Consider the following 27,300-nt stretch of genomic DNA (forward strand, 5'->3'; position numbering starts at 1 on the left):
TCAATGATTTAAAGAACTAATTAATAACTTCCAATGATTATGCATTGCCTAAGGAAAAGAATAACCACAGAAAGATTGGTCAAACTGTGGCTGATGGGTATTAGTAACATATAGATGATGTGACTGGACTAGTAATCCAGGCTAATGTACTGGGAACTTGATTTTGAATCTCAGCATGATAGATGATGAAAGTTGAGTTCAATTTTTAAAAATCTGAAATTAAAATAAAGCCTAATGGCAACCATGTAATTATTGTTGATCGTCATAAAACCTATCTGGGTCACGAATGTCATTTAAGAAAGAAAATCTGTTGTCTTTGACTGGTCTGGCTTACATGTAGTTCCACAATCACAGCAAATAATGTGGTTGACTCTTGACTAACTTCTGGCAATTAGGGATGGACAATAAATTCTGCCCTGTTCCAGCAATGCCTATATGGTATGAATGAACTAAAAAGAAATGAGAGAAGTTAAAGACTATTCATGGAGTCTTGTAGCATGGTGATTGTGTCTCTCTTTCGAAGCAAAATGATCTGGTCTGCTCCACTGATATGTTATAACATGTCTGAACAGGTTCAGTGGTACAGTGGGTACAGTGGGTAATATCCATACCCATAGGACAGAAGATCCAGGTTTATGTCCAAGTCCCTCCTGTTCCATGTCATAATGTGTGAACAAGTAGATCAAAACATAGTAGAAGACTTTCAGTGTTGGCATAAAAACTAATATTGGTAAAAAAAAACTGCAGATGCTGGAAACCAGATTCTGGATTAGTGGTGCTGGAAGAGCACAGCAGTTCAGACAGCATCCAAGTAGCTTCAAAATCGATGTTTCAGGCAAAAGCCGTTCATCAGGAATAAAGGCAGTGAGCCTGAAGCGTGGAGAGATAAGCTAGAGGAGGGTGGGGGTGGGGAGAAAGTAGCATAGAGTACAATGGGTGAGTGGGGGTGGGGATGACGGTGATAGGTTAAGGAGGAGAGGGTGGAGTGGATAGGTGGGAAAGAAGATAGGCAGGTAGGACAAGTGCGGACAAGTCATGGAGACAGTTACTGAGCTGGAAGTTTAGAACTAGGGTGATGTGGGGGAAGGGGAAATGAGGAAACTGTTGAAGTCCACATTGATGCCTTGGGGTTGAAGTGTTCCGAGGCGGAAGATGAGGCGTTCTTCCTCAAGGCGTCTGGTGGTGAGGGAGCAGCGGTGAAGGAGGCCCAGGACCTCCATGTCCTCGGCAGAGTGGGAGGGGGAGTTGAAATGTTGGGCCACGGGGCGGTGTGGTTGATTGGTGCGGGTGTCCCGGAGATGTTCCCTAAAGCGCTCTGCTAGGAGGCGTCCAGTCTCCCCAATGTAGAGGAGACCGCATCGGGAGCAACGGATACAATAAATGATATTAGTGGATGTGCAAGTAAAAGTTTGTTGGATGTGGAAGGCTCCTTTAGGGTCTTGGATAGAGGTGAGGGAAGAGGTGTGGGTGCAGGTTTTACAGCTCCTGCAGTGGCAGGGGAAAGTGCCAGGATTGGAGGGTAGGTTGTTTGGGGGCGTGGACCTGACCAGATAGTCGCGGAGGGGACGGTCTTTGCGGAAGGCGGAAAGGGGTGGGGAGGGAAATATATCCCTGGTAGTGGGGTCTGTTTGTAGGTGCCGGAAATGTCGGCGGATGATTTGGTTTATGCAAAGGTTGGTAGGGTGGAAGGTAAGCACCAGGGGCGTTCTGTCCTTGTTACGGTTGGAGGGGTGGGGCCTGAGGGCGGAGGTGCGGGATGTAGACGAGATGTGTTGGAGGGCATCTTTAACCACGTGGGAAGGGAAATTGCGGTCTCTAAAGAAGGAGGCCATCTGGTGTGTTCTGTGGTGGAACTGGTCCTCCTGGGAGCAGATCCGGCAGAGGCGGAGGAATTGGGAATACGGGATGGCATTTTTGCAAGAGGTAGGGTGGGAAGAGGTGTAATCCAGGTAGCTGTGGGAGTTGGTGGGTTTGTAAAAAATGTCAGTGTCAAGTCGGTCGTCATTAATGGAGATGGAGAGATCCAGGAAGGGGAGGGAGGTGTCAGAAATGGTCCAGGTAAATTTAAGGTCAGGGTGGAATGTGTTTGTGAAGTTGACGAATTGCTCAACCTCCTCGCGGGAGCACGAGATGGCGCCAATGCAGTCATCAATGTGGCGGAGGAAGAGGTGGGGAGTGGTGCCGGTGTAATTACCGAAGATCAACTGCTCTACGTAGCCAACAAAGAGACAGGCATAGCTGGGGCCCATACATGTGCCCATGGCTACCACTTTGGTCTGGAGGAAGTGGGAGGATTCAAAGGAGAAATTATTAAGTGTGAGGACCAGTTCGGCCAAACGAATGAGAGTGTCGGTGGAAGGGTACTGTTGGGGACGTCTGGAGAGGAAAAAAACGGAGGTTTCCTCTTTCCTCTTCCCCCACCTCACCCTAGTTCTAAATTTCCAGCTCAGTAACTGTCTCCATGACTTGTCCGCACTTGTCCTACCTGCCTATCTTCTTTTCCACCTATCCACTCCACCCTCTCCTCCTTGACCTATCACCTTCATCCCCTCCCCCACTCATCCATTGTAATCTATGCTACTCTCTCCTCACCCCCACCCTCCTCTCGCTTATCTCTCCACGCTTCAGGCTCACTGCCTTTATTCCTGATGAAGGGCTTTTGCCCGAAACGTCGATTTCGAAGCTACTTGGATGCTGCCTGAACTGCTGCGCTCTTCCGGCACCACTAATCCAGAAGAAAAACTAATATGCCTAGCATTTTGAGTTTCTTTAAATTCAGGAAACAGTGACCAGGCAATTGATGAAGGATGAACAAGGTGTGGGTGTCTCACATAAACATATGGAAAAAATTTAAAATGTTTGAATAAGAAAATGATGAGGCAGTGAACATAGTAGTTTAAAGATGTCTTCTGGTAAGAAGGTAGAATGAGTATTCTGGAAGTAATGGAACCAAGGGTCAAGTAGAAGGAGGTATGGAATTTTTTGTCTCCCTGACTGTGAGTTTGGAGGTCAGTTAGCTATGTCTAATGTTCAAAAAGATCAAGAAGGATATGAACTATTTCATTGTCACACATAATGCCATTCATTCTTTGGATATAATCTGACATCTCACAACACCAGGTTATAGTCCTACAAGTTTATTTGAGTTCAAAGTTTTTGGAGCACTGCTCCTTGGTCGGGTGGTGTGTCATCTGAGAAAGGAGGAGCACTCAAAAGCTTATGATTTCAAATAAACCTGTTGGAGCATATCCTGACATCATGTGACTTCTAACTTTGTCCACCCCAGTCCAACACCAGCAACCCCACTTCTTTGGATATAGATATTTAGAGTCATAGAGTCATAAAGATATACAGCACGGAAACAGACCCTTTGGTCCAACTCCGCCATGCCAACCAAATATCTCAACTCAATCTAGTCCCACCTTCCAGCATCGGCCCATATCCCTCCAAACTCCTTCCTATTCATATGCCCATCCAGATGCCTTTTAAAAGTTGCAATTGTACTAGCCTCCACCACTTCATCTGGCAGCCCATTCTACACATGCACCACACTCTGCAAAAAAATGTTGCCCCTTAGGTCTCTTTTATATCTTTTCCCTCTCACCCTCAAACTATGCCCTCTACTTCTGGGCTCCCAGGGAAATGATCTTGTCTATTTACCCTATCCATACCCCTCAGCCTCCAACGTTCCAGGGAAAACAGCCCTAGCCTTTTCAACCTCTCCACATAGCTCAAATCCTCCAACCCTGGCAACATCCTTGTAAATCTTTTCTGAACTCTTTCAAGTTTCACAACGTCCTTCCGATATGAAGGAGACCAGAATTGCATGCAATATTCCAACAGTGGTCTAACCAATGTCCTGTATAGCCATAGCATGACCTCCCAACTCCTGTACTCAATACACTGACCAATAAAGAAAAGCATACTAAATGCCTTCTTCACTATCCTATCTACCTGTAACTCTACTTTCAAGGAGATACAAACCTGCACTCCAAGGTCTCTTTGTTCAGCAACACTCCCTTGGACCTTACCATCAAGCGTATAAGTCCTGCTAAGATTTGCTTTCCCAAAGTGCAGCACCTCACATTTATCTGAATTAAACTCCATTTGCCATTCCCAGATCCATTGGCCCATCTGATCAAGATCCCATTGTAATCTAAGGTAACCTTCTTTGCTGTCCACTAGACCTTCGATTTTGGTGTCATCTGCAAACCTACTAACTATACCTCTTATGCTCACATCCAAATCATTGATATAAATGATGAAGTTTGAGGACCTGGGATATTGTGTCGAGTTTTGGTCTCCTCATATGAGGAAGGATGTTCTGGATGGAAGAAGTATGAGTGTGGTGCTGGGAAAAGCACAGCAGGTCAAGGAGCATCCAAAGAGCAGGAGAGTCAACGTTTCAGGCATAAGTCTTCCTGATGAAGGGCTTTTGCTCGAAACATTGACTCTCTTGCTCCTTGGATGCTGTGTGACCTGCTGTGCTTTTCCAGCACCATACCTTTTGACTCTGTTCTCACTTTCTGGACTGATGTCAGAGGAGAGATAGGACAAATTAAAATGGTTTTCACAGGAATTTGGAAGACTAACACAGAATTAGACAGCGTAAACGCGGTAAGGATGTTCCCAGTGACCAGGCAGTCCAGAACTAGGAGTCACAGTCTAAAGATACTGGGTGGACTATTTGGGACTGAAGTAAGAAGAGATTTCTTCACCCAGAACCTATGGAATTATCTGTCACAAAAGGTGGTTGATGTCAAACACTGAATATATTTAAGAAGGAATTAGACATAGTTCTTAAGGCTAATGGGATCAAAATGTATGGGGAGAAAATGGAAATAGGGTTCTGAGTTGAATGATAAGTTGTGATCATATTGAATGGTGGATCAGGCTTGCTGAATGGACTACTCTTCTTCTTATTTTTGATGTTTCAATGTCTATGTCTTATAGGAGTGTGGAGCTTTGTGAACTTGAATGGACAAATTCAAACAAATGATTGTGGAAAATGGATATGGATTTAAAGGCAAAAGTAGGGCGGCACGGTGGCACAGTGGTTAGCACTGCTGCCTCACAGCGCCGGAGACCTGGGTTCAATTCCCGCCTCAGGCGACTGACTGTGTGGAGTTTGCACATTCTCCCTGTGTCTGCGTGGGTTTCCTCCGGGTGCTCCGGTTTCCTCCCACAGTCCAAAGATGTGCAGGTCAGGTGAATTGGCCATGCTAAATTGTCCGTAGTGTTAGGTAAGGGGTAGATGTAGATGTAGATGTAGATGTAGGGGTATGGGTGGGTTACGCTTCGGCGGGGCGGTGTGGACTTGTTGGGCTGAAGGGCCTGTTTCCACACTGTAAGTAATCTAATCTAGTTTCAAGATTTTAGGGAGCAATGGGAGATTCAAGATGAGGCAGTAATTATCATGACAGAGAGGGGATGGGTGGGGAACAGGAAATGAGAGAGAGGACAGTGTCTGAGGAGATGAAACTACTTTTAATATCAAGGAATACTGGGACCAGTATTGGAAAAGGAGTTTATTGGAGGTGTTTAACTTCATGGGCAAAATTAAGGATGTAAAACACAATGACAAATGAACAAATAATCTCCGTCTTGCAGGTGAAAACATCGTGAGTTTTACTTGTGTACCTTTAGGGTTAAGGTTGTTGGGGAAAGGGAAATTGGATTTAAAGATTGGTAGTCTTAGAATCCCTACAGTATGGAAGCAGACCATTTGGTCCATCGAGTCCACACCACCCCTCCAAAAAGCATCCCACCCAGACACCTACCCTATCCATGCAAAGGGCTTTTGCCCGAAACATTGATTTTCCTGTTCCTCGGATGCTGCCTGATCAGCTGTGCTTTTCCATCACCACTTTAATCTTGACTCTGATGTCCAATATCTGCAGTCCTCACTTTTGCCTAGTTGATTTTAACCTTACAGTGAATCGTCTTGCAAGGATGCCTACCTTGAAGAAGTTCTCCTCTTCTCTCTACAAGGATTTCAGTGAGTCTCTCTCTCACTGCAACCCCCAGGTCATCTCCTCTGCCCTGAAGCTCTTCAAATATGTCCTGAAACAGACTCGCTACCACAGCCACATCTGCTTCCTCAGTGCTTGCATTTACAACCACATGGACTCTGGACTACATTAAAACCAGCACAGTTTGGATCAGAACAGAACAACCAGTACAGACAACAAATTCAAACCACCAGCTACAGTTCTCCTTCAGGATCCTCCTCTCCACACTCGCAGCCAAGCGCCGCCACTTAACCTCTCTACAGTCAGCTATGCCTCAACTGAGGGCCACACTCTCTCAGAACTGCAAAGGACCCCTTCTGTACTATATCCTAAGAAGAATTCGTACTCTCAATAAACAGTATTTCTCCACCATCTCAAACTTCAAAAACTGTAAGCACAACAAACTTTTATAAGTCCACCTCCATAACCAGCACTCCTCAAACATTCCAGAAGCTTCCCCCGCCCTCCGGAACAGCTCAGGCGCCATTAGCCACGAGGCTGGTGCAGCCACCATCCCCACAGTGATTGATGACGTCACTTCCGCCTCGAAAGCAGCTGCTTCCACAGCCACTTCCGCCCCTCACGATTTCACATGTACCATGCGTGACATCACTTCTGCCTGTCATGTCATCGGTGATGTCACACGATCCGCGACTCCCCCCCCACCCCCACTGCCACGTTCGCCACTACTTCTACCCCCACCAATGCCACTCACCTGCATTCTGCCAACATGACCCCCATGGATCCCACTGTCACCATCCCTGTCCCCCAGAACCCTGAGGGGAATATCACCCTTGCTCACGATTCCACCTCCATTCCCCTACCACCACATCCACTCTAGTTACAGGCGCTGTCCCCACTCCCAGCTCCTCACCCACACCAGGTCCTAGCTCCCAGCCTTGCTTAAATTTTACCAGTCCCTCAGACCTCCCCCTCACTGAGGACAAACGATCAGTCCTCAGCAAAGGCCTTACCTTTATCCCCCTCTGCCCACACATCAATGAATTTAATACACTTCATGACGTCGAACACTTCTTCCGCCGCCTCTGCCTCCGAGCTTACTTTTACAATCAGGATCCCCGCCCACCTTCCGAGGACCCCTTCGCCTGCCGCCAACACACTACATCCACCTGGACACCCCGTGCTGGCCTATTGCCCCCCCTCGATCTTTTCATTTCCAACTGCCACAGAGATATTAACCACCTCAATCTGTCTACCCCTCCTCCCCCACTCAAACCTCTCACCCTCACAACACACAGCCCTCCACTCCCTCTGCTCCAATCTCAAACCAGCAGATAAAGGGGGTGCAGTGGAAGTTTGGTGCACTGACCTCTACACCGCTGAAGCCAGGCGCCAACTCAAAGACACCTCCTCCTTCCGCCCCCTTGACAATGACCCCACCCCCCATCACCAAACCATCATCTCCCAGACTATACAGAACCTCGTCACCTCAGGGGATCTCCCACCCACAGCTTCCAACCTCATAGTCCGGGAACCCCGCACCGCCCGATTCTACATCCTTCCCAAGATCCACAAGCCTGACCACCCCAGCCAACCCATTGTCTCAGCCTGCTCCTGCCCCACCGAACTCATCTCCACTTACCTCAATACTGTCTTCTTCCCCCTAGTCCAGGAATTCTCCAAATACGTTTGAGACACCACCCACACCCTCCACCTCCTCCAAGACTTCCGTTCCCCGGCTGCCAACGCCTCATCTTCACCATGGACATCCAATCCCTCTACACCTCCATCCGCCATGACCAGGGCCTCCAAATCCTCCGTTTCTTCCTCTCCCGATATCCCCACCAGTACCCTTCCACTGACACTCTCATTTGTTTGGCTGAACTGGTCCTCAACCTTAACAATTTCTCCTTCGAATCCTCCAATTTCCTCCAGATGAAAAGGGGTAGCCATGGGCACCCGTACGGGCCCCAGCATAGCCTGTCTCTTTGTTGGCTATGTAGAACAGTCCACCTTCTGTAATTACACCGGCACCACCCACCTCTTCCTCCGCTACATTGATGACTGCATCGGCGCCATCTCATGCTCCCGTGAGGAGGTTGAGCAATTCATCAACTTCACCAACACATTCCACCCTGACCTTAAATTCACCTGGATCATCTCTGACACCTCCCTTCCCTTCCTGGACCTCTCCATCTCCATTAATGACGACCGACTTGACACTGACATTTCTTACAAACCCACTGACTCCCACAGCTACCTGGATTACACCTCTTCCCACCCTACCTCTTGCAAAAATGGTATCCCATCTTCCCAATTCCTCTGCCTCCACCGTATCTGCTCCCAGGAGCACCAGTTCCACCACAGAACACACCAGATGGCCTCCTTCTTTAAAAACCGTAATTTCCCTTCCCACGTGGTTGGAGATGCCCTCCAACACATCTCATCCACATCCCGCACCTCTGCCCTCAGACCCCACCCCTGCAACTGTAACAAGGACAGACCCCCCTGATCCTCACCTTCCATCTACCAACCTCTGCATAAACCACATCATCCGCCAACATTTCCGCCACCTCCAAACAGACTCTACCACCAGGGATATATTTCCCTCCCCACCCCTTTCCACTTTGCGCAAGGACCATTCCCTCCGTAACTACCTGGTCAGGTCCACGCCCCCCCAACAACCCACCCTCCCATCCTGGCACCTTCCCCTGCCACCACAGGAATTGCAAAACCTGCACCCACACCTCCTCCCTCACCTCCATCCAAGATCCCAAAGGTGACTTCCATGTCTATCAAAGTTTCACCTGCACATCCACCAATGTCATTTATTGTATCCGTTGCTCCTGATGCAGTCTCCTCTACATTGGGGAGACCGGACGCCTTCTCACAGAGCGATTTAGGGAACATCTCCGGGACACCCGCAATCCCACCGCCCTGTGGCCAAACATTTCAACTCTCCCACCCACTCTGCCAAGGACATGCAGGTCCTGGGCCTCCTCCACCACCACTCCCTCACCACCCGATGCCTGGAAGAAGAACGCCTCAACCTCCGCCTCAGAACATTTCAACCCCAGGGCATCAATGTGGACTTCACCAGTTTCCTCATTTCCCATCCGCCACCTATCCCAGTTTCAACCTTCCAGCTCAGCACCATCCTCATGACCTGCCCTACTTGGCAGTCTTCGTTCCCACCTATCCGCTCCACCCTCCTCTTCAACCTATCATCTTCATGCCTACCTCCATCCACCTATTGTACACTTAGCTACCTTCTCCCCAGTCCCACCCCCCCCTCCCATTTATCTCCCCACCCCGAAGGCTCCCTGCCTCATTCCTGATGAAGGGCTCCTGATGATTTTCTTGCTCCTCGGATGCTGCCTGACCTGCTGTGCTTTTCCAGTACCACTCTAATCTTGACTCTGCATTTTCCCTTGCCTATCTTTGGAGCTAGCTTTGTCAGGGTGATTCTTTAGTGGACCTTTTAACAGATGAGACAGTGAGAAAGAGAGAGACAGACAGACAGAAACAGAGACAGAGCGACAGAAATACAGAGAGACAGAGACAGCGAGACAGAGACAGAGAGAGTCATTTGCTCAATTAATCCTGATGCGGTCAATTCCGGTTTGAAAATAGAATGTTAAGTCAATTGTTCAACAAGTACACTCATATTAGCACCGTTTGGACTGTTAGAATGGAGATGAGTCAATGCAAGGGGAAGTGACACAGTCACAGTATTATGGAGCACAAAGAATGTTAAAAGGTTATTGCATTTCTTGTGCATTGTTCCACTGTGAATTAGTTTGCAAGTTCCTTGTACAAATATAGAGCAATTCTCTTGTTGTTGTCACCAGTGGAGCAGGAATAGAATTATGCAAAGGTGTTGCCAAAAACAGGAACATGAACCATTGGTGGAATTCAATCCATTTTAAACAATCTACAGAAATTTGATCTAGCTTCAAGAGAGGCTAAAGGAGACTGCATCACAGATACAAATGCAGTTGTTATAAAATGTCTTAACTTTTCTTGTCATAAATACTCGAGTTAATCAGAAAACACATTTTTGGCTGACAAGAAGTCATCATAAATATCGAAAAGAAGTATTTTCTTTTTGTCTTGTTTTTAAGTTGTTTTTGAAGTCTTTTGTGGCCTCTTTCTTTGTAACCATAGTTATTCGCAAAAAAAACTTTTTTTGACTTTACAAAAATATAAAGTTATTGAAAATATAACAAATAATAAAGACCAGTATAATAAAGAAAAACACAAATTCCAAAATAACCACTGTCTATTAACTACTAACCTACCCTTATAATACAAAACAAAACCAAACACTGCAACCAAACCAAACCAAGCAACACCAATAAATAAGTGACTAAATAAATAAGTGACACAAGAACACAAAATAATAATGCTCAGCGTGAAGCTCCCAAACAAAACATGGGAGCATTGTACATATACTTGTATTAACTCGCGAGACCCTCCCCTCCAGGGCCCAGGGCTCAACAAACCTAATCATCCTGGTTAAACAAACACCCTAGTTAAGATAGCTGACAAATTTACATCCAAATAACTCAAGAAGGGCTGCCATGTCTTATACAAAAAGTCTGTTGTGTGGTGCACCATGTTTGTGAAATAATCCAAGGGATTGTGCTCCATAATTAATTTCCGCCATCCCAACAAGCCCGGTGGGTTCTCAGACACCAATTCATCAGAATATTCTTCCATGCACAGTAAGTATATTAAATAGTTTCTTCCCATGCCCATCTAAAGATGATAAATTCGGTAAACCTAGGAAGAGAGATATCGGGTCGACTTTAACTTTGGTCCTCAGTACCCTCCCCATCTCTTCCGCTACAGCGCTCCACTAAACATGGAACAATGGGTAAGAGTACCTACACTTATTTTACATTTGGGGCACATTGGAGATGCCCCCTTTTTAAACTTTGCCAGACGGTCCAGTGCCAGATGAGGCCTGTGCTGAAAATAACTGCAGAGCACATGTCCTATTACAGACTGAGATCTTTTGCTCATTTTCCCGTATGTCCTCCCACATTTCAGAAGAGATCTCCACTCCTCGCTCTTGCTCCCAGACCCCACATAACTGGTTAATATCCTGCCAGGCCCTGCTACCCAGCAGGCGATAGAGGGCGCTAACCGAGAGGGTGCTTGTGGAAAGTAGCAACAACCTCTCTGTATAGGGCTTATAGGGTTTAGTAAGAAACGTGGTCTTCTTCAGGATAAGATCCCTAATCTGATAAAAACAGAAAAGGTCTCTGCTGGGTAACCCATATTTGCAGCTCAATTGCTCGAAAGACATCATAACCTCCCTACAAACAAGTCTCCCAAACTGGAAACTCCTCTCACTGCTCAAAGTCTGAACCCAGAGTCCATCATCCCTGGTCAGAACCGTGGCATACCAACTATGGGGGTGAATGGCCACCATAAGCAACCGTCACTCTGACGCATTACCCTCCATGCCTTGACCTTACTAATAACAATGGAGTTCCGGCAGTGGTCCATAATTGTCCTTATCTTATCCATGAACAACAGGTTAATAAGAGGGCACTTTGCTTGGGAGGGCTTGATATCCAGCCATATTGAGTTTGGATCATTACCTGCCCAATCACAGACAAAGGATAGCAGGGAACTCAATTGATACCTCCTGATGTCTGGGAAATCAACTCCTCCCCCTCCTTGAGGCAACTGCAATTTAGTACGTTTGATGAGGGGCCGCCCTCGATGCCAGAAAAATGAACTAAACCAACCCATAAGTTTCCGCAGCGTTGACCTAGGAAACATTATTTGGAGCATACGCATGGGATAAAGCAAATGAGGAAGAACATTCATCTTAATGAGAGATATTCGGCCCAGCCATGAAATTGGAAGAGCCTCCCATCTCTGGAGATCCCACCTAATATTGTCGAGCAGGTGAGCAAAGTTATTCTGAAATAACCGATCAAACATAAGGGCAATAAAAATACCTAGGTATCGGAAACTCACCGTGACCACTTAAAAGGGAACTTCAGGTCATCTCCGACCTCTGGCACTTTCTTAAGGTCCCCAAAGGTATAGCCTCTGATTTTGCAAAGTTGATCTTATATCCTGAAAGAGCCCCAAATGAATTAATACATTGTATCAGATGGGGTGCAGAGGTCATTGGGTCCGATTTAAAAACAGGAGGACATTATCCACAGACAGCATAATCTTTATGTACCCTCGATCCCACTTCCAGTGCTGTTATGTGGATGTTCTGACGAATGCCTCTGCCAGCAGCTCTATCACCAACGTAGGGCTCATGCCCAAAACGTCGATTCTCCTGCTCCTTGGATGCTGCCTGACCTGCTGTACTTTTCCAGCAACACATTTTCAGCTCTGATCTCCAGCATCTGCAGTCCTCACTTGCCCCTATCACCAACGTAAACAACAATGGTGACAGGTGGTAGCCTTGACGACTATCCCTGCCAATCCTAAATTCCCAGACTTCACCCTGTTGGTGATGACCATGGCCAGAGGGTGGTGATATAAAGCCTCCACCCACCGAGCAAAGACCCCACCCAATCCAAAACACTCTAAGACACAAAAGTGATATGGCCATTCTACCCAGTCAAATGCTTTCTCTGCATCTAAGGAAATCACCAATCCCTGCTGATCGATCACTGCTGACAAACTTGGACCATATTCAGCAACCTTCTAAAGTTATTAGGAGACTTAGGGCCCCTTCTAAAACCTGTCTGGTCCTCCTTGATAATGTCGGGCAACACCTTCTCCAATCTCAACACCAAGATCTTGGACAGAATCTTGAAATCTGAATTTAGTAGAGAGATGGGCCTGTATGAGGCACACTCCTCAGGAACCTTCCCTTCTTAAAAATGAGGGAAATATTAGCCTCTTTCAAAGACGGTGCTAGGCATCCATGCATATAGGAGTGATTGTACATTTCCAGCATCGGCCCTGACAGAATTCCTATAAACCCCTTATAAAACCCATCCTGGAGACAATCAGGGTCAGGCGCTTTCCCACTCTGAAGTTGCCTAGCTGCCTCCTGTAATTCCTGAACAGTCAAGGGGGCATTAAGGAGAGAGGCCTGTTCTAAGTTTAGAGTTGAAAAATGTGGTGCTGGAAAAACACAGCAGGCCAGGCAGCATCCGAGGAGCAGGAGAATCGGCGGTTCAGGCATAAGCCCTTCTTCAGGTTTCCAGAAGAAGGCCTTATGCCCGAAACGTTGACTCTCCTGCTCCTCGGATGCTGCCTGACCTGTTATATTTTTCCAGCACCACATTTTTCAACTCTGGTACTCCAGCATCTGCAGTCCTCACTTTCTCTTGTTCTAAGTTTACCCATGGGAGGTCTAGGTTCTTAAAAAAGTTTTCCATCTGAGCCCATCTGTCCTCGCAACCTTCAGACCAATACAATTCAGAGTAAAAATTCCAAAAAGCTTCAGTAATCCTTTGGCATCGTATGTAAGGATCCAGGCGCTGTCTCTGACTATGGTAATGGATTGGGGAGCACGCTTTTTCCTTGTCAGATATTCTATATACTTCCTTGGCCTATGCCCGTACTAGAACAACCTTTGTCTCGCAAAAGCAAGCTCTTTCTTTGCGGCTTGTGTAAGTATTGAATTCAAAGCAGCCCAGAGGCCCATAATCCGCTGTAGCTTAGCTACCGAAGGCCACGCAAAATGTGCCACCTCGGCAGCTTTCAACCGCGTCTCAAGTAGACGCTTCATTTCTGGCTAGCCAAATAGGAAATGGCTAATCCCGTAGACAAGGCCTTAGCGGTCTCCCAGAGCATAGACGGACTACTAGCCATGCCTGAGTTGAAGTCAAGAACTCCTGAAACTCCCTTAAACCGTATTCCACAAATCTGAAAGAGGAAAGGATCAAGACACCAATGCCGAAAACCTAGCCCCTCACTCTTGTCCTTAACCTCCAAATATACCGCCGCAAGATCAGAGATAGCTATGTTCCCAATTTTACAGCCCATAATCGAATCCAGAAGGGTCGAAGGAGCCAGAAAAAGATCAACCTTCATGTGACATTTATGTGGGTTTGAAAAAAAAGGTGAAGTCCCTGCCGGTAGGGCGAAGAAATCTCCAAATATCCACCAGCCCCAACTCCTCACACAAATTAGTCACCTGCTTGGCCTGCGAAGAAATAGTCAGGGGCCCACTAGGCATCCTGTCCACTGTTGGATCCAAAAGGCAATTGAAATCCACCCCCCCCCCCCCCATATAATGTGCCGTGTTCCAAAGGCACTCAGTTTAGAGAAGGCACTATTCAAAAATTTGAGGGAATGTATTGGAGAGCAGTAGACATTTAAGATGCCATTTTCCTCCCCATGTGTCAGGGCCTTAAGTATCACAAACCCTTGCCCATCTTTCACCTGCTCTAATAATGTGAACGAAAGATTTTTCTGGATAAGTACAGCTACTCCCCTACTTTTAGTATTAAAGGATGAAAAAAATACCTGGTCATAAACTCCCTATTGTAAATTCAGGTGTTCCCCATCATCAAGATGGGTTTCCTGCAATAGGGCATTATCAACGCTTTCCCTCTCAAGGCTAGAAAGCACTTTTTTTCCCCTTTTAACAGGTAAATGACTTCCCTTGATGTTCCAGGTGCAACATTTAACAAGACACTTAGCCGTATCCCCTTGAACCCCTACGCGGGAGAACCCTGCTTGCAATGCACCATGCACAAGTAAGTAAAGACTCATGGAGTCGCAGAATTGTATATACAAAAATTACTCTATCATAACTACAAACAACTATTACTACCAAAACAACACAAAGAATACCAACAATTAAACCTTGAATGGGAGACTATCCACCCTGCCCATAGGGGGCACTCACCCTACCCATCCCCTCCTTCACAGGTCCTTCAAGCCCGGACTGTGCCCCAGCCTTAGGCAAAAAAAAGTAAATAAACAAGGAGATGATCCTTAAGTCAACAAAAGAAGACAAAGTCAGGATAAGCACTCTGTCCATCCCCGGCTCCATGTCACCCCTACTTGAGACTAAAAGAGAAAGAGAACAATAAAAATGGGGAGACAACAAAGGGCACCCATAAATTTCCCATGATCAAATCTAATTATAAAAATATAATAGGAACAACATATTCCAAGATTTTGTTTTTAAAAATGATTAAGGCAAGAGAAAGAAGAAAAGAAAAGGGGCAGCGGGAAAGAAGGAAAAGAGGATCAATATTAACTGTATTCTTCAGACCAGTCCATCTATTTTAAAGTGTCTACAAAGTTCCTGATGAAGGGCTTTTGCCCGAAACGTTGATTTCGCTGCTTGTTGGATGCTGCCTGAACTGCTGTGCTCTTCCAGCATCACTAATCCAGTACAAAGTTCTTCGTTTTATCCACTGAGTCAAATGTATATACTGAGTCCTCATGGCTGAAACAGAGCACTACAGGGTACCTCATGGAGTACTGGATACCCAATTCCTCAGCTTCTTTTTAACTTCATCAAAGGACTTCCTCTTTCAAATTAAAGCTGCTGAGAAATCCTGGAAAAACATGCTTTTTAATGCCTTGTGCAGCAGTGCCTGTGGATCTTTTCCCAGTGACCTGAAGGCTTCTATCACTTTTTGCTTGACCCTGTATGTGTGAAAGTGCACAAGGATTGGGTGGGGGTGTTGTACTGACCCAGACCTTTGCACTGTGATCCGATAGGCCCTTTCAATCTGCAGCTGGCTGGACTCACTTTAAAAGCCCAGGAACTGCAGCAGCCAGTTTTCAAAGAAACTGACTGGCTGCCCACATTCTTCACCTCCAGGAGCCCGACAACCTGAAGATTCGTCCTCTGACTTGATTTTCGAGCTTGTCGACCTGGTCTCGTAAGACCTGCACCTCCCACTTCAGTACCTGGATCTGACCAGATAAGGACTCCATCACCGCTTCCAAGGTCATGGTTCGATCCTCCTCTATCCGCCAATTCCTGTGATTCTGTCGGGTCCCCCAGGGGTTCGGGAGAGGCTGCCGCTGCGGCCTCTGATGTGACGGGTGCTGCAGTGGAGTATCATCCCTGCTGCTGATGGCTTGCTCATTTTCCTTTTGGTATCCTTCTCACTCCAAATTATCAACATGTATGTGTTTTTTAAGTTTTTAAATTAATAATTCCTCCACATACATTGGTCAGGGAAGGCAAAAAGTACCAATATGCCTTGGCTGTTAGGCAGAGCCGTCCATGGCAGTTCTACAGAATCGCCACTATCTTGCCGCATCCGTTTTGTGGCCTCTTAACATTACTAGCAATGTTGCCCACAACCCTCAGCCTTACCTCAGCATATTTCCTTATTCTGTTTATTTGTCACTTCTTCCTTGTGCTCACAGTGTTTAGACTGCTCTAAAAACCCGGTCCAGCTTTTCCAAATGGAAGATAGCCATTTCAGCAAAATACCTCATGTCATGGGAGTATAAAATATGGATTATTATTTTTTAAATCCTACTAACTAACTCAAAAGTCTTGTATTTTCATTTCGGAGATAATAGTTAAAATGAGGTAAAGCATTTTAAAATACTCAACAAAATAAGCAGAGCTGTAAAGTATTCAAGTTCAACAGGAATTTACAAAGAAAGGTCTAAATAACATGTCGAAGGAGCGATTGCTGCATACGCGTATCCAAAATTGGCCACTGTCTTGAAACTATCCACCAGACCCTGAAAAGGCTGTCCAAGTATAAATGCTTAGACATTAACCTTCCTCAGCTAGAATGTATATTTCACACTGAGACTTTCAAATGTTTCTGGATATCAGACTTCTCAACTCCAGGCATTGCTGATACAAAGATTATCCACTGAAGCTAATGATGCAAAGAGAAGGATTGAAACTTATTCCTTTTTGGCTCCTCAGTCTCACAGTGCCAGGGACCTGGGTTCATTTCCACCCTTGGGTGACTGTCTGTTACATGTTGTCCACGTGTTTCTGGCTTTCTCTCGGTGGCCCAGTTTCCTCCCACGATTCAAAGATGTGTAGGTAATGTAGATGCTTGGATTGGCCATGCTAAATGGCCCAGATGTGTAGATGAGATGTATTAGCCATGATAAATGCAAGGTTATAGGATGAGGTAAGGAGGTGGGTCTGGGAGGAATGTTCTTCAAAGAGTCAGTGTGGACTCGATGCACAGAATGGCCTGTTTCACACTTAGGGATTTTAGACTAAAATTGCCCTATCCATGTCAAAAGTAACAGATGAACTCTGAAAATTGACTATTGAACCTCTTTGTTTGGCTCCATTGTGAGACAACAACCAGTAATAACACATCGAAATCCTACTCCAAGAGAAGTTCTAATTATAAGATTGTGGTTGCGATAGAAAGTTGTAGCATCAAGAAGAAAATCTACTTGCAGAGCCATCAGTTCTCATTCAATTTGTGGTTCTCAATCTTGGATATCCTACATTTGTTAAAAGTGTTATGGTCCCTGCTGAGGATAATACTGAATAAGATCAGATTCCAGAGTGAGCCCTGGCTTGATAGCACAAAAGTTTTATTTTCATAATTTGGTTACGGTAGTAATCAAGAAGAGAAAGCGAGGAATGCAGTTGCTGGAGATCAGAGTCGAGAGTGTGGTGCTGGAAAAGTACAGCAAATCAGGCAGAATCCAAGGAGCAGGAGAATCGATGTTTCGGGCATAAGCCTTTCTTAATGAAAAGATTATGCCTGAAATGTCGATTCTCCCGCTGCTCAGCTGTGCTTTTCCAGCACCACACTCTCGACTACCATAGTAATCAGCAAACTGATCATACTCAAAGAGGCTGCCAATGCACCTTTATTTTAAAAAAGCATCAACATTTATTACACACTACAGTGTGGAAACAGGCCGTTTGGCCCAACAGATCCACACTGACCCTCTGAATAGTAACCCACCCAGACCCCTACATTTACCCCTGACTAATGCACCTAACCTAAAGATCCCTGAACATTATGGGCAATTTCGCCTGGCCAATCCACCTAACCTGCACATCTTTGGATTGTGGGAGGAAGCCAGAGTACCGGGAGGAAACCCACGCAAACACAGTGAGAATGTGTAAACTCCACATGGACAGTCGCCCAGGGCTGAAATCAAATGCGGGTCCCCGGTCCTGTGAGGTAGCAATGATAACGCATGAGGTACTTTGGAAGCACCTTGTCATCAACAACAAAGAGTGTTTCAACCCATTTATTAGTAATACTTTTATAGACACAGAACCCCTTTGATGTATCACTGTTGTCCTTACTCTTTAAGATCTGACACAGTCACAAGCATTCCTTTTTGCCAAATTTCTGCATATTCACCATTACTGTCACCTGAGACACCCAGCACAGTCTAACCCATTGACTTTTCACTGAACTCTGAAGAAATAAAATGCAAGGCTTTTTTTTCCCGATACTTTGATGAATTAGAGGCTGCTAACCAGCAGTGCTTTGGTATCTTTTCTTCTGAACTGACCATGCTTCCGGCCTCTAGATTCTCTTTCTGAGTTGTAAAAGCTTAACTTTCACAGAGGTATAGCATTCATTCGAGGAATGGAACTGTTTTCTTTTCAAAAAAATGGCCTCTTGAGAAAACATCAGCTGTGCAATGACCACCAGAATTCTTTCACTAAAAACAGTATTACATTTTCAATTTCATCTCACCTGACATGGTACCATGTTCTCTGCTTGCATACTTGTGTGGATGTGTATGGTGCAGGATTTAGAGCAGTTTTTGCCTTTTTACTGAATGTGTTCACAATAAATCCATCTCTTTAATTTTCATTCCATCAAGAGATCTAACTTGCCTGTTTCTCTATAGTTTTATAAATGGTCAAGTACACCTTAAACTGAAAAGCACACCCCTTAAAAATCCAAAACCTGTTTGATCAACCTCAGTATATAAAAGAGAAAGATGTATTTACCCCTCTGTACTTGGTTGTAATAACTAAAAACTATGCTTCACGACCCCTCAGAAGTCCCAGTGCATCAACTGGAGAAGCACAGCAAGGTCAGACAGCACCAGAGAAGCATGAAAGGTGTTTTGGGCTGAGACTTTCCATCAGGACAGGGATGGGAAAGGGAGCACAGAAATAAATGGGGTTGGGAAAAGGGGAGGTAAGGTGGTGATAGGTGGATGCAGTAAGGAGTAATCGAGATTGGTTCATGGGGAGTGATGGCATGGATAGATGAGAAGGAAGTTGGACAGATAGGTCAGGTCAGGGAGGAGGGGAGGGGAGGAAGGGCGAGGCATGGGATGAGGCTGGGTTGGGGAGAGTTTGAAGCTGGTGAATGCAAATTTGAAGCCATTGGGCTGTAAGCTACTGAGGTGAAATGTAAGATGTTGTTCTTCCAGTTTGCAATTGGCCTCACTTTGACAGTGGAGGAGGCTCAGGATGGACATGTTGCCAGAGGAGGGGGAATTGAAATATTTCGCCTCGGGAGCTGGTAGTTTAAACACGGAGGGTGGCGAGTGTCTGAAATGGGCTGCCAGAAATAGTGGTGAAGGTGAGAGCAATTTTGTCATTTAAGAAACATTTGAACAGGTACATGGATGGGGTAGGTTTGGAGGGATATGGACCAAATGGGACTGAATCAATTGTGAAAGCTAGGTAGCATAGACAAGTTGAGCCAAAGGGCCATGCTGTAAACCTCTGTGACTCTTTGACTCAACTGAGAAGCAATTCTCTGCATCTGAAGCCATCCAGAAAAGTCAACAGCTCAGAAGCAAAGTTTCAAATTTTGGAGTGTTCAAGTTCATTTATCTGAGGCTGGAAAACTACAGCATACTAATTCATGGGTAACTATAAAACTGACCAACCAACTCTTCACTGACTTCCCAACTCAACCCTTCCCCCACCCAATAATTCACCTCCTTGGACTAACTTTACCTGAACCCCCAAACCCCTGACCCCGATGCAACACCACATGATTGGACACTTCCCTTGAACCAGATTTCTATGATTTGATTCTACTTGACTCATATTGCTGTGACTCAATCTAATCTGACAACATGCGCAGTCCAACACACCATCCAAAACAAAAGCAAAATATTGCGATTTTAGAAATCTGAAAAGAGAACAGTAAGCGTGGGAGAGATTCACCAGGTCTGGCAGAGACCAATTAAGTTAGCATTTCAAGTCCTGTGTGACTTTTCTTGGAAATCTCCTGAATAGTTATGAAGATGAGTCATATCAAGCTCAAAACATTAACTTTGTTTTACTCTTCACTGATATTGCCAGATCTGATAAATTTTTCCAGCACTTACTGTTTATAGTACACTCTCCAAAACACCCCCCTCTGACCTGACAACACCCTTGATGTAACATTTCCTCTGATCCTGGGGCAAAAAAAGGAGTCAAATGACAATCCAGCCCTATTGGTAATGATCATTGCTCTGCAAATTTGTCCTGATCACCACCATGCGTCAAGTAGTATACATGCAATTTTATGCAAGGAAAATGTCCCTAATAAGGCTCATAAATAAACTTCTCTGTATTTATTCCTTGAAAAACTGTGAACATGTCTCAGGAAATGAGTATGATCGACAATTTTCTTCCATCACTTTACCTTTTGCACAACCGAAACAGAAGAAATCTCTTCAGTTAAAGGCTTCACTCTTGAATAACCTTTACGGCACCCACTTCCCCCTTTCTCACTGCTGACAGCTAGACCCTGTAGTAAAGAACAAGTTGGTTTCAAATCATGCTATTAATAATCACTGAGAGCAAGTTAGTAAAGTCCTGTGAGATCATCCCTGCGTGACATTAGCAGGTCACATCTCACATCTGAATTTCTCCTCTTTTCCTATTATTTATATTATTTTCCCAGAATGTCGATTGACATATCATTTCCATTTTACTTTTCTTTGTTTTCAAAGTTCCTCAGTTCTTTCATTTATCAAGAAGTTTTTTTTGGAATGCAAAGCACATTTTGAAATGTTCATGAAAACTCATGATCTATTATCTACAAAACTGCTTCGTGTCTTTCCATTTGTAATGAGCAGAAACAGAAAAAAAATCCTTTAATCCTTTATTATGTAACCATAACAGGAATATTTCATATGTGAGATATCGCGAGTGTTCCAAATTTGCGCTGATTCATTATTATTCCCTCGGTGTGTCATTATGACCTCCTCAGGTTGCCCTGAAAGGGCTGAGTTTATGGATGAGGACCCCATTCTCTGGTAGTGAAATGTGCCCAGAATTATTGAGTGCATGTAGCTCGTAGCCAGATGTGTTGATAGCACAGGTACAGAAAATAGATTTTTCCTATTTTCCCAAACACTGCATTCGATGGTACAGTCTATGAGGCTTGGGAATAGTTTCCTTTGAAGTTAATTTGATGAATTTTCTTTTGCCTTGTTTTAATGAAATGTGTTCACTTTACATTCTCAGGAATGTATGACTGGGAGCAGTTAGTTATTCCTCTGCATTCTCTTAAAATGAGGAGTTGGAACATGAGGAGAATATATCACCCATCCAGCTTTCTCTGCCAATCAACACGATCATATTTAATCTTGACCTTCAATTCTATTTTCTCATCTCTCCTGAGACAATATTAAATATAGTGATAATATGGTTCAAATTAGCCTTTTTGGATTCTCACTTGCCCCTTTTAAAATTGAACTGGAGCATTTGAGTTATAAGGAGAGGCTGGCTAAATGTGTTTGGTTGGGAATCCTATTGGACTTCATGGATAGGTTGGGGCGGCAGTTAGAGGCAATGAGGAGTTTACAAAAGCAAGGGATTTGGATGGATGGCAGTTTCAAGAAAGTGGAGACACTGCAGATATAGTCACCGAGATGATTGACTGCTAGGAATGGTCAGAAAGGTAGCTAAGTAGTGACGAAACTCCTGTGACTATTGCTATCTCATAACGGGTATCCCATTTTGGATACTGTAGGGAGGTGACATCTCAGGGGAGTGTAGGACCGACAGCTGAGTTTGTGGTACCATGACTGGCTTTATTGTAATGAAGGTATCCCAGGTTTCAAATGGTTGATTGTATTAGGGGGCTCTCTCGTCTGGGGCACAGGCAGGTGTTTATGCAACCATCAGTGAGACATCAGGGTGGTGTGTTGCCTCCCCTGTGCCAGGATCAAGGATGTCTCAGAGCGGGTGCAGAATATTCTGAAAGGGGAGTGTGACCAGCAGGTCATTGTGTGCATTGGTACCAGTGATATAGGAAGAGAAAGGGTTGAGGTTCTGCAGAGAGACTATAGAAAACTAGGCAGGAGGTTAAAAATTAGGTCCTCAAGGGGAATAATGTCTGGATTACTCCTGGTGCCATGTGCTGGTGAGAGTAGGAATAAGAAGGTAGAATGCTTGGCTGAGGAGCTGGTACAGGGGGCCAGGATTAACATTTTAGCACAATTGGGGTCTCTTCAGGGGTAGAAATGACCTGTATAAAAGGAACGGATTCTACATGAATTGGAAGAACAATATCCTTGTGGAGAGATTTGATGGTGCTATTCATGAGGCTTATTTTTATTCATTTGTGGGACTGAGGCATCGCTGGCTGGCCAGCATTGATAGCCCATCACTATTTGCCTTGAGAAGGTGGTGGTGAGCTGCCTTCTTAAATTGTGACAGTCCACTTGCTGTCAGTGATGCACAATTCCAGTAGGAGGAAATTCCAGGACCTTGGCCCAACAACTGTAAAGGAACAGCAGTACATTTCCAAGTCAGTTTGGTGAGTGGCTTGGAGGGAACTTGCATGTGGTGGTGTTCCCAGTACCTGCTGCCCTTGTCCTTCTAGATGGAAGTGGTTGTGGGTTTGGAAGGTGCTGTCTAAGGATCTTTGGTGGAATTCTACAGTGCATCTTGTAGATAGTACACACTGCTGCTACTAGCGCCGGTGGTGAAGGGATTGAATATTTGTAGATGTGGTGCCAATCAAGCGGGTTGCTTTGTCCTGGATGGTGTCAAGCTTCTTGAGTGTTGTGGGAGCTGCACCCATCCAGGCAAATGGGGAGTATTCAATCATACTCCTAACTTGTGCCTTGGAGATGGTGGATAGAGTTTGGGCTCTCAGGAGGGGAGTTACTCACTACAGTATCCCTAGTCTCTAAGATGCTCTTGTAGCCATTGTGTTTATATGGTGAGTTCAGTTGAGCTTCTAGTCAATGGTAACCCAAAGTTTGTTGACAGTGGGGGATTTAGTGATGGTAATACTATTGAATATCAAGGTGGTGGGGGGGGGGGGGGGAGGTGGGAAGGAGATGTTTAGAGTATCTCTTATTGCTGATGATCATTGTCTGGCATTTGTGTGGTGCGAATGCTACTTGCCACTTATCGGCCCAAGCCTGGATATTATCCAGATCTTATTGCAGTTGTCCATGGACTACTTCAATTTCTGAGGAGTCACGAATGATGCTGAACATTGCAACCATTGGCGAACATCCCCACTTCTGACCCTATGACAGAAGGAAGGTCATTGCTGAAGCAGCTGAAGATTGTTGGGCCTAGAACACTACCCTGAGGGACTCTTGCAGAGATGTCCTGCAGCTGAGATGACTGACCCTCCACAACCACAACCATCTTCTTTTGTGCAAAGTATGACTCTAACCAGCAGAGTGTTTGTCCCTGATACCCATTGATTCCAGAGTTTAGATGGAAAAGCACAGCAGGTCAGGCGGCATCTGAGGAGCAGGAAAATTGATATTTTGGTCAAATGCCCTTCATCAGGAATACAGACAGGAAGTGCCCAGGGTGGAGAGATAAATGGGGGGTGGGGTGGGGGGTAGGGGCTGGAGAGAAGGTAGCAAAGAGTACAATTGGTGAATGGAGGTAGAGATGGAGGTGATAGGTCAGAGGGGAGGGAGATTGGCAGGTAGGACGGGTCATGAGTGCTGGGCTGGAAGGTTGGAACTGGGGTAAGGAGTGGGGAGGGGAAATAAGAAAACTGGTGAAGTCCACTGACCCATTGATTTCAGTTGTGCCAGGGCTCCTTGATACCATACTCGGTCAAATGTAGCCTTGATGTCCAGGGCTGTCACTCTCACCTCACCACTGGAATTCACTCTCTTGTCCATGTTTGAACCAAAGTTCTAAAGAGATCAGGAGCTGAGTGACCCTGGCGAAACCCAAACTAGACATCACTGAGCAGTTTGTTGCTGAACAAGTGCTGCTTGATAGCACTGTTAGTGACCCCTTCCAGCACTTTACTGTTTATGGAGAGTAGGCTGATTGGGTGGTAATTGGCTTTAAACTTGTCAGGGGGAGAGTGGGAACCAAAGCAAAGATGAGAAAAGAGAAGAGGCTGAGGCTGGTACAACAGGTAAGAGGAGTACGTCAAACAGTCAAGGTAGAGAAGAGCTTGGCAGAGAACTTTATAAGACTGATAACTTAAAATGCATTTACTTCAAGGTAAGACAGATGAACTTAGGGCATGGTTGGGAACACGGGGCTATGGTATCCTGGCTAGCATAGAAACATAGCTCAGGGGATGGGCAGGACTGGCAGATTAATGTTCCGGGGTGTCGATGTTATAGGAAGGATAGAAAGGGAGGAAAGAGAGGAGGTGGAGTGGCAAGTATGATTAGAGATAACATTACGGCTGTACTTAAGGAGGATATACCTGGGAATTGGCCACTGAAGTTATATTTGTGGAACTGAGAAATAAGAAAGGGATGATCACCTTATTGGAATAGTACTATAGATTTCACCCCCAGTAGTTAATGGGAAATTGAGAAGCAAATAAATAAGAAGATCTCAAATATCTCTAAGAATAATAAGATTGTAATGGTAAGGGATTTTAACTTTCCAGACATAGACTGACTCTGTCATGGTGTTAAGGGCTTGGATGGGAAGGAATATATTAAGTGTGCACAAGAAAAAAATTTTATTCAGTATTTGGATCTACCTAATAGAGAAGGAGTAATACTTGATCTTCTGTTGGGAAATAAGGTAGGGCAAGTGATTGAGGTGTCAGTGGGGGATCATTTTGGAACAAGTGACCACAATTCTATTAGTTTTAAAACAGTTATGGAAAACATTAGAACTGTTCAAATAGTTAAAGTTATAAATTGGAGTTAGGCCAATTTTGACGGTATTAACAGGAACTTGATTGTGGGAGGCTATTCACCGGTAAAGGGATGGTTGGGAGGTGGGAAGCCTCTAAAAATAAGATAATGAGATTTCAGAGTCAGTACATTCCTGCCAGTGTGAAGGGCAAGGCTGGAAAGTGTATGGAATGCTGGATGACCAGAGAAATTGAGGCTCTGCTCAAGAATAAGGAGGCATATACACAGCTGGGATTGAGTGAATCCTGAGAGGACTGTAAGGGCAGTAGGAGTATTAGTAAGAGAGAAATCAGTAGGGCAAATGAGATAGTCTTGGTAGATAAGGTTCAGGAAAATCCAAAGAGATTCTACAAGCACATTAAGGACAAAAATATAACTCGGGACAGAATAGGGCCCCTTAAAGTTAAATGTAGCCATTTATGTGTGGCACCATAGGCGATGGGTGAAATATTAAACAAATAGTTTAGTATTTACTGTGGAGAAGGACATGGAAGTTAGGGAATTTGGGGAAATAAATATTGATACTGTGAAAAGTGTCCATATTACAGCAGAAGAAGTACTGCAGGTCTTAAAATGCATAAAGGTAGATAAATCCTTGGGACCTGATCAGATGTTTCCCAGAGCTTTGTGGGAAGCAAGGGAAGAGATGGGTCCCTTGCTGAGATATTTGCATCATTGACAGCCATGAGTGAGGTGCCAGAAGACTAGAGGTTGGCTAATATGCTGTCAATATTTTAGAAGGTTGTAAGGAAAAGCCAGGGAGCTAGACGAGTGAACCTGAAGTCAGTGGTGGGTAAGTTGTTGGAGGGGATGTACATGTATTTGGAACGGCAATGACTGAGTAGGGATAGTCAATGTGACTTTGCGTGTGGGAGATCGTGTCTCACTAACTTGATTGAGTTTTTGAAGAAATAACAAAGATAATTGATAAAGGCAGAGCAGTAGAGGTTGTCTATGTGGATTTCAGCAAGATGTTCGACAAGGCTCCGCATGGGAGACTGGTTAGTAAGGTTAGATCACATGGAATCCAGGGGTGCTAGCGAATTGGATCCAAAATTGGCTTGAAGGTATTTGATAGGGAGTGGTGGTAACGAGTTGCTTTTTGAACTAGAGGCTCACAAGGATCAGTTCCACGAGGATTGGTACTGGTTTCACTGCTTTTTGTCATTTATGTAAATGATTTGATTGTGAATATAAAAGGCATGGTTTGTAAGTTTGCAGATGACACCAAAATTGCTGGGGTAGTGGACAGTGATTATCTCAGAGTACAATGGGACCTTGATCAAGTTTAGATAAATGTGAGGTGTTGTATTTTGGTAAGGCAAATCAGGGGAGGACTTACAGAGGTAATGGTAGGATCCTGAGAGTGTTGATGAACAAAGGGACCTAGGGGGTGCAGGTGCATTTTTCCTTGAAAGTGGAGTTGCAGATAGACAGGGGGATGAAGAAGGCATTTAGCATGCTTGGCTTCATTGGTCAAAACATTGAGTATAGGAGTTGGGATACCATGTCATGGCTGTACACAATATTGGTAAGGCCACTTTTAGAGTTCTGCGTACAATTCTGGCCACCATTCTATAGGAAGGATGTTGTTAAACTTGAGAGGATGCAGAAAAGATTCACAAGGATGTTGCCAAGGTTGGAGTGTTTGAGCTTTAGGCGAGACTGAATAGGCTAGGGCTGTTTTCCCTGGATCATCGAAAGCTGAGGAGTGACCTTATAGAGGTTTATAAAATCACGAGGGGTATGGATAGGGTAAATAGCCAAGGTCTTTTTTCCTCGGGTGGGGGAGTCCAAAACTGGAAGGCATAGGTTTAAGGTGAGAGGGGAAAGATTTAAAAGGGACCTAAGGAGCAACATTTCCATTCAGAGGGTGGTGCATGAATGGAATGCGCTGCCAGAGGAAGTGGTGGAGGCCGGTACAATTACAACATTTAAAAGGCATCTGGATGGGTATATGAATAGGAAGGGTTTACAGGGATATGGACCAAATGCTGGCAAATGGAAATGAGTCTGATTGGGATGTCTGATTGGTACGGACAAGTTGGACTGTGCTATATGGCGCTATGAGTCTATAAGCTGGAACCTCTTCCACTGGAACTTTGGAGTATGTGAAGTGACCTTATTGAGGTTTATGAAACCATGAGGGGCACAGTAAGGTGAATAGCAAAGGTCTTTTCTCTAGGGTGGTGGAGTTCAAAATTACAGGGAATAATTTGAAGGTGAGAAGGGAAAGATTTAAAAGGGACTTGAGAGGTAACTTTTTCACATGGTTCATATGTGGAATGAACTACCAGAAGAAGTAGGAGATGCAGGAATGTTACAACATTTAAAAGACATTAGATTA

The 27,300-nt window shown here is 44.9% G+C and overlaps 1 protein-coding gene across 2 annotated transcripts in view; it reads right to left on the reverse strand.

Annotated features, from left to right (window-relative positions):
* Nucleotides 1-27,300, reverse strand: part of LOC140478659 (uncharacterized) — a 49,335-nt gene that overhangs the window by 11,906 nt on the left and 10,129 nt on the right. Inside the window, exon 1 of one of the 2 annotated variants that reach the window (XR_011960839.1) lies at nt 11,970-12,051. The exons of the other annotated variant lie outside the window; for it this stretch is intronic. The gene's annotated coding sequence lies outside the window, so the exon portion shown is untranslated. Of the gene's footprint in view, nt 1-11,969; nt 12,052-27,300 lie in introns of those variants that run through there. 2 annotated transcript variants of the gene reach the window in all.

The sequence above is a fragment of the Chiloscyllium punctatum genome, chromosome 1 (assembly GCF_047496795.1).
Source record: "Chiloscyllium punctatum isolate Juve2018m chromosome 1, sChiPun1.3, whole genome shotgun sequence".
NCBI lineage: Eukaryota > Metazoa > Chordata > Chondrichthyes > Orectolobiformes > Hemiscylliidae > Chiloscyllium > Chiloscyllium punctatum.